Below are 9615 nucleotides of genomic sequence, written 5' to 3'. Positions count from 1 at the left end.
TTTACACACACCCATTCATAGGGATGAATGGACCTTCCAATCTGGTCTTCCTGAAAAACTGAGAGGTGGACCTGATTGGAACACCCCTCTGAAAGGGGCTTTAACCCTGTCTTCAGTCTTCACAAGACCTCCTGTTCCCCCCCCCGACTTCCCCCGAGCCTCTCCCAACATCTGGAACTTTCTATCAGAATATGTCCAACTATCTCCTTCTCTGTTCACCTTTAAGGGATCCCTGAAAACCCTTCTCTTCAGAAAAGCCTATCCTGCCTCCACGGTTATTACAGTTATTTTGTATCACTTGACCCTCCCTCTTTGATTGTAAGCTCTAATGAGCCGAGTCCTCTAATTCCTCTTGTATTGATTTTTATTGTAACTGTACTGTCTTCCTTCATTTTGTAAATCTCTGCGCAAACTGCTGGCACTATATAAATCCTGTATAATAATAATAACAACTTTCTTATTATGTTGCAGGTCAAATTGACTAATTTACATTTTTACCAGAACAAAGTTACCAATAAACGCTTTTCTCTTAGAAATAGTATGACTTTTTCTTATTGGGGGTCATGAGCATATGTGTTTGGTCTAAATGCTGTAATGTTGTTCGAATTGTCTCTGCAGAGTGTATATACAATGATAATATTACGGGGTCGAATTGACCTGCGCACTTTAATGTGTGTAAAACATTTCAGCAGACAAAGAGAACATAACCCTATGGCTAATAATTTTATGACCCTTCTTGACTAGTTATTTATTCCACCCACTGCTCATTTTATCAGCAAGCTCCAGGGCCTACAAGATTTGTCACATCTAAAAACCAATGCCCTAGAGGCAGCATTTGAGCTTTTCATACCATAAACCATCAAAAAGATGATATTAGATTAGAGATGCACAGAGATTTCGGCGGCCGAAAATTGTGCTTTTGGCATTTTGCCGATAGAGAAAAAAAGGCAATAATGGCTCGATTTTATTGTGCTTATGATGTGGTGGTTTTTTTTTTTTTTTTTATATAGGTCATGTGACTCAAAAACCTAACACGGTGCGTTATTGATGCATTTTTGGTGGGGAGGTGCATTTTTGGTGCCGTTTTTTGAACTGACTTAAAATTCCACAAGCAAGATTTTACCACCACAATGGAAGCGCAACGGACCAGTGTGAAGACATACATAAAAGGGATGCATTCTCTATATTAATTAAAAAGTTGAATATAATACAATTATATATAAAAGTATATAGATTTTTTTTTAAACGGTCGGTTTCGGCACCAAAATTTTCATTTGGTGCACCTCTATATTAGATAAACCAACTTAGTGGAAATGTGTTTCAAGACAGGTAGAAACCACATGATCAGACTGATTTGCAAGCTTACATAGGATTTCTAATGTACCAAAGCAAATCAGAAAAAGTAGCAAGACTATGTAGCACAAGGAAGTGGAAAAGCATTTTTTTTCCAGCCGCTGTGAATCATTCTTCAAACTCTCAGGAGTTATCAGCTTTCACAACTGCAATACTAGACCTGCTGAGACAAGTTGATAGCAATCAAGGATGTGTGGGATAAATGGATAAAGGATCCCACCTCTAATGTACAATTCCAAACCTCACATCACAGTGGATAAATGAGGATCCTGTCCCTTGAAGCAGTATATGCATAATAACCCTGGAATATACACCGATCAGTCATTACTTTATGACCACAGACAAGTTAAGTAAATAGCATTGATTATCTCCTTACAATAGGATCTGAAAGTGGGTGAGATATACCCCCTTCATGGAAACGATATTCTCTGATGGCAGTGGCCTCTTTTAGCAGGAAAATGTACCCTGTCACACTGCAAAAATGGTTCAAGAATGGTTTGAGGAACACAACAATGAAATAGAGGTGCTGATTTGACCTACAAATTCTCCAGATCCCAATCCAATCTAGTATCTGTGGGATGTGCTGGAAAAACAAGTCTGATGCATGGAGGCCCAACCTAGCAGCTTACAGGACTTAAAGGACCTGATACTGAAGGCTTGGTGCCAGACACAACAGTATACCTTGTGAGGTCTAGTGGTGTCCATGACTTAGGCCTGATTCACACGTATGGAGGTTGCAGTTTGCATATTACAGGGGCATTTTGCGTTTTTCAATACATGCTTTTTTCCATTGAAGTCTATTGAACCAAAAACCAGAAAAAAGTCTGTGGCCTTTTCCATAAAATGCACAGATGTGAACTACACCCATAGAGAACCATGTTAAATGGACTGTAGTGTGTTTATGCAAAACTGAAAATGTGCTAAAAAATGCATAGGTGTGAACCAGGCCTTAAAGCGACAGTGCTATTTTGGCAACAAAAGGGGGACCTGCGCAATATTAGGTGGGTAGTCAAAAGTTATGGCCGATCGGCATATATATTTATGTCAGGAATATGCAAGCAGGTGGTGCAGGTGAAGAGCGTGAAGGGTATAAAAGCTGGCAGTACATGCAGGAGAGGGTTATGGAGGGTTTGACATCAGACAGCATGTGCAGGGCAGTGCAGTGTAAAGGGTATGGTCGTGGACAGTAAGTGCAGTGAAGGGGCGTGGAGGGTATGATAGCAGGAAGTATGTGCAGGGCAAGAGAGTGTTAAGAGCATGGTATCTGGACATACAGTATATGCACAGGAAAAGTGTGATAACAGACAGTAAGTGTAGAAATGGCATGTGAAGGATAAGACAGCTGAAAGTATATGCACAGTGGGAGTGTGGAAATATGACAGCTAGACGTATATGCACAGTAGGAGTGTGGAGGGTATGACAGATGGATGTATATGAATGGCAGTAAGTGTAGTAAAGGAACGTGGAGGGTATGACAGCTGGACATACAGTTAGGATTATATATATTTGTACACAGGCACAATTTTAGATTTTTTTCAGGTATTTACCAAAACATATTCAAGCTATGGTTATATAATAAATATCGTCTGAAAGTGCACCCTCTCAGGTTTAATTTGAGGGTATGTCCAAATCGGATGAAGGGTTTAGGAATTACAGTTCTTAAGAATAGCCATCCCCCTTTTTCAAGGGACCAAAAGTAATTGGACAATTGAATCAAAATCAATTTCATGGCCAGGTGTGGGCTATTCCTTCATTATTTCTTCATCAATCAAGCAGATTAAAAGTCTGGAGTTGATTCTAAGTGTGGTATTTGCATTTAGAATCTATTGCTGTGAACCTACATCATGCATTCTAAGGTGCTGTCCATGCAAGTGAAACAGGCCCATTGTAGGGCTTCAAAAATGAAACAAGTCCATCAAAAAGATAGCAGCAACATTAGGAGTGGCCAAATTAACAGTTTGGAACATTCTGAGGAAAGAAAAAGGCACTGGTGAGCTCAGCAACATAAAAAGGCCTGGACGTCCACCTAAGACAACAGTAAAATATGACAGCTAAAAGGTATATGTACTGGAGGAGAGTGGAGGGTATGATAGCTGGACTTACAGTGGATATAAAAAGTCTACACACCCTTGTTAAAATGTCAGGTTTATGTGGTGTAAAAAAAATGAGACAAAGAAAAATCATTGCAGAACTTTTTCCACCTTTAATGTGACCTATAAACTGTACATTTCAATTGAAAAACAAACTGAAATCTTTTAGGTGGGAGGGAAGTAAAAAAAATAAATGAAAAATAATATTCTTGCATAAGTGTTCACACCCTTGAACTAATACTTTGTTGAAGCACCTTTTGATTTTATTAGAGCACTCAGTCTTTTTGGGTATGAGTCTATCAACATGGCACATCTTGACTTGGCAATATTTGCCCACTCTTCTTTGCAAAAACACTCCAAATCTGTCAGATTGGGAGGGCATCTTCTGTGCACAGCCCTCTTCAGATCACCCCACAGATTTTCAATGAGATTCAGTTCTAGGCTCTGGCTGGGCCATTCCAAAACTTTAATCTTCTTCTGGTGAAGCCATTCCTTTGTTGATTTGGATGTATGCTTTGAGTCGTTGTCATACTGAAAGATGAAGTTCCTCCTCATGTTCAGCTTTCTAGCAGAAGCCTGAAGGTTTTGTGCCAATATTGACTGGTATTTGGAACTGTTCATAATTCCCTCTACCTTGACTAAGGCCCCTGTTCCAGCTAAAGAAAAACAGCTCCAAAGCATGATGCTGCCACCACCATGCTTCACTGTGGGTATGGTGTTTATTTGGTAATGTGCAGTGTTGTTTTTGTGCCAAACATATCTTTTGGAATTATGGCCAAAAAGTTCAACCTTGGCTTCTTCAGACCATAACACATTTTCCCACATGCTTTTGGGAGACTTCAGATATGTTTTTGCAAAATTTAGCCGGGCTTGGATTAGAGGTCGACCGATATATCGGCCGATATTTGGCTTTTTTTACTTAATCGGCATCGCCGATTGTGCGGATAAAAAAAGCCGATTATAACTTCAGCGGAACTTGCAAATGACTTCTGTAATAGAAGTTAATGCAAGTTGCCTGTGGAAAGACCTCTCCTCCTCTGGGCAGCCTGCCAAGTCTGATAAGAAGATACATTGTATCTCTTCAGGTTCTTTTATCAATAGACTGAACTCCGTGTGTAGAAGCTCTCAGTTTAACCATTTAAAGTGGGGTTCCACCCAAAAAAACAAAATACATGAAAAATCCTAAAAAAAAAAAACCCCAAAAAATTTGGATATTTTTTTTTCTTAACTTACCTCTAAATGCCTATTGCTAGGGGGTCCCTCGTAGTCTGCCCCTTCCAGTGCCTGGGCTGGTGACATCACTTCCCCCTCGGCACAGGAAGGGCTCCGCTCTGCTCCCTCCCTCCTGTCAATTATCTGGGACCCATTACAGGTCCCAGGTGACTGAGCGGCCAATCACGGTGCGCGGCGCCGCTCGCGCATGCGCAGTGGGTGCCAGGCTGTGAAGCCACAGCCCGGCGCCCACATTTGCAGTGCCGGCGCCGCTGAACGGAGGGGGAGACGAGCGGGGCTTCGATCCCCCGCATCGCTGGACCCAGGGATAGGTAAGGCTCGGTTCACACATGGGCGGCACGACTTGCAGGTCGCCTCAGCGAGGCGACCTGCAAACGACTGCCGGGGCGACTTGCGAGACGACTTCTGCATAGAAGTCTATGCAAGTCGCTCCCAAAGTAATACAGGAACCTTTTTCTAAGTCGGAGCGACTTGCGTCGCTCCGATTAGAACGGTTCCATAGCACAGAACGGGAGGCGACTTGTCAGGCGACTAGGTCGCCTGACAAGTCGCCCCAGTGTGAACCGAGCCTAAGTGTCCAATTAAAAGCCAGCAGCTGCAGTATTTGTAGCTGCTGACTTTTAATTTTTTTTTTTTTTTTTTTTTTTACTGGACCCCCTGGGTGGAACTCCTCTTTAAAGACTAAATCTTTTCTGACACTTGTTGCTTACAAGTAAAAATCCTGTATTTTCTGCTAGAAAATCACTTAGAACCAAACATTATATATATTTTTTTTAGCAGAGACCCTAGGGAATAAAATAGCGGTTGTTGCAATATTTTATGTCACACGGTATTTGCGCAGCGGTCTTTCAAACGCAATTTTTTTTTTTAAATACACTAATGAAATTAAAAAAAAAAAAAAAATAAGCAGTAAAGTTAGCCCATTTTTTTTCGTCCAAAAGTTTTGATTACCTGTTTTTGTGTATTTAATATTTAAGATATAGTTATTTTTTTTTTTATCTAAATTATACATACAAGTGAACTGATTGGAGGTTTGTTTTGTTTAATAAATGTTTAAATGTAAAAAATCTTCTGTATCACTTATTACTTAAGGCTGCTTTCACACTGGAGCGGGCATGCGTTGATGGTAAAACGCTGTTAGTTTTAGCGGCGCTTTACCGTCATTTTAGCGGCGCTATTCGGCTGCTAGCGGGGCGCTTATAACCCAGCTAGCAGACGAGGAAGGGGTTAAATGCGCCCCTGAAGCGCTGCTGCCGAAACGCTTTGCAGGCGCTTCGGCAGCGGTGCGCATTCATTTCAATGGGCAGGAGTGGTGGAGGAGCGGTATACAACGCTCCAAAGATGCTGCTTGCAGGACTTTTTTTTAACATCCTGCCAGCGCAGGGGAGCCGTTTTACAGGCGCTATTTTTAGCCCAAACGCGCCTGAAAAACGCCCCAGTGTGAAAGGGGTCTAACTGTTAGATTTTATGAGATGAAGGGGAAAAAAAAAAAAAAAAAAAAAAAATCGGCATCATATATCGGCCATCGCGATTTCTAAATATCGGCATCAGCCAGAGAAAAACCCATATCGGTCGACCTCTAGCTTGGATGTTAATCTTCATAAGAAAAGGCTTCTGTCTTGCCACTCTACCCCATAGCCCAGACATGTAAAGAATACTGGAGATTGTTGTCACATGTACCACACAGCCAGTACTTGCCAGATATTCCTGCAGCTCCTTTAATGTTGCTGTAGGCCTCTTAGCAGCCTCCCTGACCAATTTTCTTCTTGTCTTTTCATCAATTTTGGAAGGACGTCCAGTTCTTGGTAATGTCACTGTTGTGCCATATTTTCCCCACTGGATGATGATTGTCTTCATTGTGTTCCATGGTATATCTAATGCCTTGGAAATTCTTTCGTACCCTTCTCCTGACTGATACCTTTCTAACAACGAGATCCTTCTGATGCTTTGGAAGCTCTCTGCAGACCATCGCTTTTGCTGTAGGATGCAACTAAGAAAATGTCAGGAAAGATCTACTAGAAAAGCTGAACTTTATTTGGGGTTAATCAGAATCACTTTAAATGATGGCAGGTGTGTACTGACTCCTATTTAACATGAGTTTGAATTTGATTGATTAATTCTGAACACAGCTACAGCCCCAGTTATAAGAGGGTGTGCACACTTATGCAACCACATTATTTTATTTTTTTATTTTTACTTCACCCCCCCCCCCCCCCCAAAAAAAAAGATTTCAGTTTGTTTTTCAATTGAGTTGTACAGTTTATAGGTCACATCAAAGGTGGAAAAAGTCTCATTTTTTTACATCACAGTGGTAATGTGGAGGGTATGACAACAGGCAGTAGGTGCAGGAAAGGAGTGTAATGGGTATGACAGCTGGATGTATATGCATAGGAGCAATGTGGAGGGTAGGACAGCAGGCTGTAGGAAGGAAGTATGGGGGGTATGACAGCTGGACGTATATGCACAGGAGGAGTATGGAGGGTATGACAGCTGGACATATATGCACAGTAAGAATATGGAGTGTGACCGCCGGACCTTTATGCACAGTAAGTGCAGGCGAGGGATGGGGCGGGTATAACCGCAGGCAATAAGTGCAGGAAAAGAGTATGGAGGGTGTGACAGTGGGCAGTAACTGCAGGAGAGTAATGTGGAGGGTATAATAGCAGGCAGCAACATACAGGAAGAAGTGTGAAGGATAAAACAGTGGGCAGTAAGTGCAGACGAGGGGTGTGAATAGTATGGCAGCATCTGCAGGGGAGGAGTGTAGGGGGTATGATAGCGGGCAGTAAATGCAAAGGAGGGGTGTGGAGGGTATGACAGTTGGACATACAGTGGGTAAAGAATCCCCTTTAAAATAATCACATTTTGTTGCTTTGCAGCCTGAAATGAGGACAGACACAGTTTTTGTTGTATCCACTCAGTGCAACTTATATCATCCAAGAGAAAGATAACAACAAAATGTCAGAAAAAAATAAAAAAAATTTCAAAAACAGAATCACTGACTTGGAAAAAGAATCACTCCCCTCCTAAAAATGACTTGTAAACTCAATCAGGTGTAGCTAATCACCTTCTCAATGACACACAAAGCCATTTGACTTTCAGCTGTGATCAGCTGTGGTCATTTTGACTAGTACAGCATGAAAAGAGCTTTCCTGGAAAATTTCGGTCCCCAGTAGTGTAACTGAAGCAAACAATCAACTATCGTGGCAAGGCACTGTCAAAAGATCTCTGGGATAAAGTTGTGGACAGGCGCAAGTCAGGAGATTTGAAAAATTTCAAAGGCTTTATCAATGCCTAGAAGCACAATGAAGTCTATTATTAAGAAGTGGAAGGTATTTGGTACAACACAGCTCCTCCATGGATCAGAATGTCACTCCAAACTGGATGAAAGAGGCAGCAGGAAATGGTCAGAGAGGCTACCAAGAGGCCTACAGCAGCTCTGAAGCAGTTACAGGAATTTATGACAAAGAGTGGTCATTGTGTGCATGTGACCACAATATCACAAATTGCAGAATTGCAACAAAAAAGCCACTCCTCAAGAAAGGCCAAATGCAGTCACGACTGAGCTTTGTCAAAACGCACCTTGAAGATTGAGGCAACATAGAAAAAGGTGTTATGGTCAAAAGATACTAAAATTGAACTCTTTGGCCTCAATACCAAACGATATGTCTGGCGGAAATCCAATACAGCTCAGTATCCAAATAACACCATTCCTACTGTAAAGCATGGAGGTGTTTCTCTGCAGTAGGGACTGGAGCACTTGTCAGGATAGAAAGAAAAATGGATGGGACAAAAAAAAATTTTGAAAACCATTTATCATTTTCCTTCCACTTCACAATTATGTGCCACTTTGTGTTGGTCTATCACATAAAATCCCAATAAAATACATTTACGGTTGTAACATGACAAAATGTGGAAAATTTCAAGGGGTGTGAATACTTTTTCAAGGCATTATATATGCAGAGTATAAAATGTGGATGGTATAACAGTGGGCAGTAGGGGCAGGGAAGGGGTGTGGAGGGTATGACAGTGGGCAGCATGTGCAGAGAAAGATCTTTGAGAGTATGACAGCTGGGCGTATATGCATAGGAGTATGGGTGGTATGATGTTAGGCGGTATGTGCCAGAGTTTAGTGAAGAGGGTATGATAGAGGGCAATATGTTTTTGGAGAGAAGTATGTAGAGCATGAAGGCAGGCAGTGTGTGCAGGAGAAAAGTTTCTCATTTGTGCTTGAGATACGCTGGACCGACTACTTCAGCTACTAGTCATGGATGGGTGAGTGGGGAGAGCTGCTCCAGTAGATGTAGGATAATTGTGGCATTCCCTTTTGGGGTGTGGGCTGCTGCCTTTTTGGTTCGACTTCACTGTCGTTCCCGCTTGTAGACTAGAAAAAGTAGGGGGGAGAATGAGCCTGGTGTCCAAAGGAATACAAATTTTAAGGAAGATTAAAAGAGGTTTATTGATAGTAACGACAAGTCTATCAAGCCAATGCGCTTAAGGGTAATAGACTCCCCTTTCTTCAGGGCTTTGGCTGTACTTCTCCTTTATGGCTGTACTTCTATAGATCACAGGAGTGCAGTTCGTTCTGCACTCCTCTTGTGCCCCTTTTTTAGCTGACAGTGAGCTGAAGCCTGCTGTCAGCAGACTTCACAGAGCCAGTCCAGATTTGCCAAGATTGTGACCATATGGTCCGGGTCCGCCCACATGCCAGGACCGGCACCTGGTTCAGTCTCTCAGCGAGCCACTGAGAGCCTGAGCCAGCCAATCCCACCCCCTCCACAGTCCAGTGCTCCAGTGAGAACGGAGAGAGAGGGGGCAGAGCAGAGAGCCCGTGACTGACAGTCACCAGCTCTCTGCTCAGGGAGCCATGAGGACAGAGCGACCGGAGGTGTTTGATCGCTTGGTTCTCAGTGTTAGAGCCAGCTAGGTAAGTATAATT

General features: G+C 42.3%; 1 protein-coding gene across 2 annotated transcripts in view; it reads right to left on the bottom strand.

The window, feature by feature from the left end:
- FIG4 (FIG4 phosphoinositide 5-phosphatase) overlaps positions 1-9615 on the bottom strand; it is a 444470-nt gene that overhangs the window by 434054 nt on the left and 801 nt on the right. The gene's annotated exons all lie outside the window — the stretch shown is intronic.

Source organism: Aquarana catesbeiana, linkage group LG04, assembly GCF_042186555.1.
Source record: "Aquarana catesbeiana isolate 2022-GZ linkage group LG04, ASM4218655v1, whole genome shotgun sequence".
Taxonomy (NCBI): Eukaryota; Metazoa; Chordata; class Amphibia; order Anura; family Ranidae; genus Aquarana; species Aquarana catesbeiana.
This window is presented reverse-complemented; position numbering and strand designations above follow the sequence as displayed.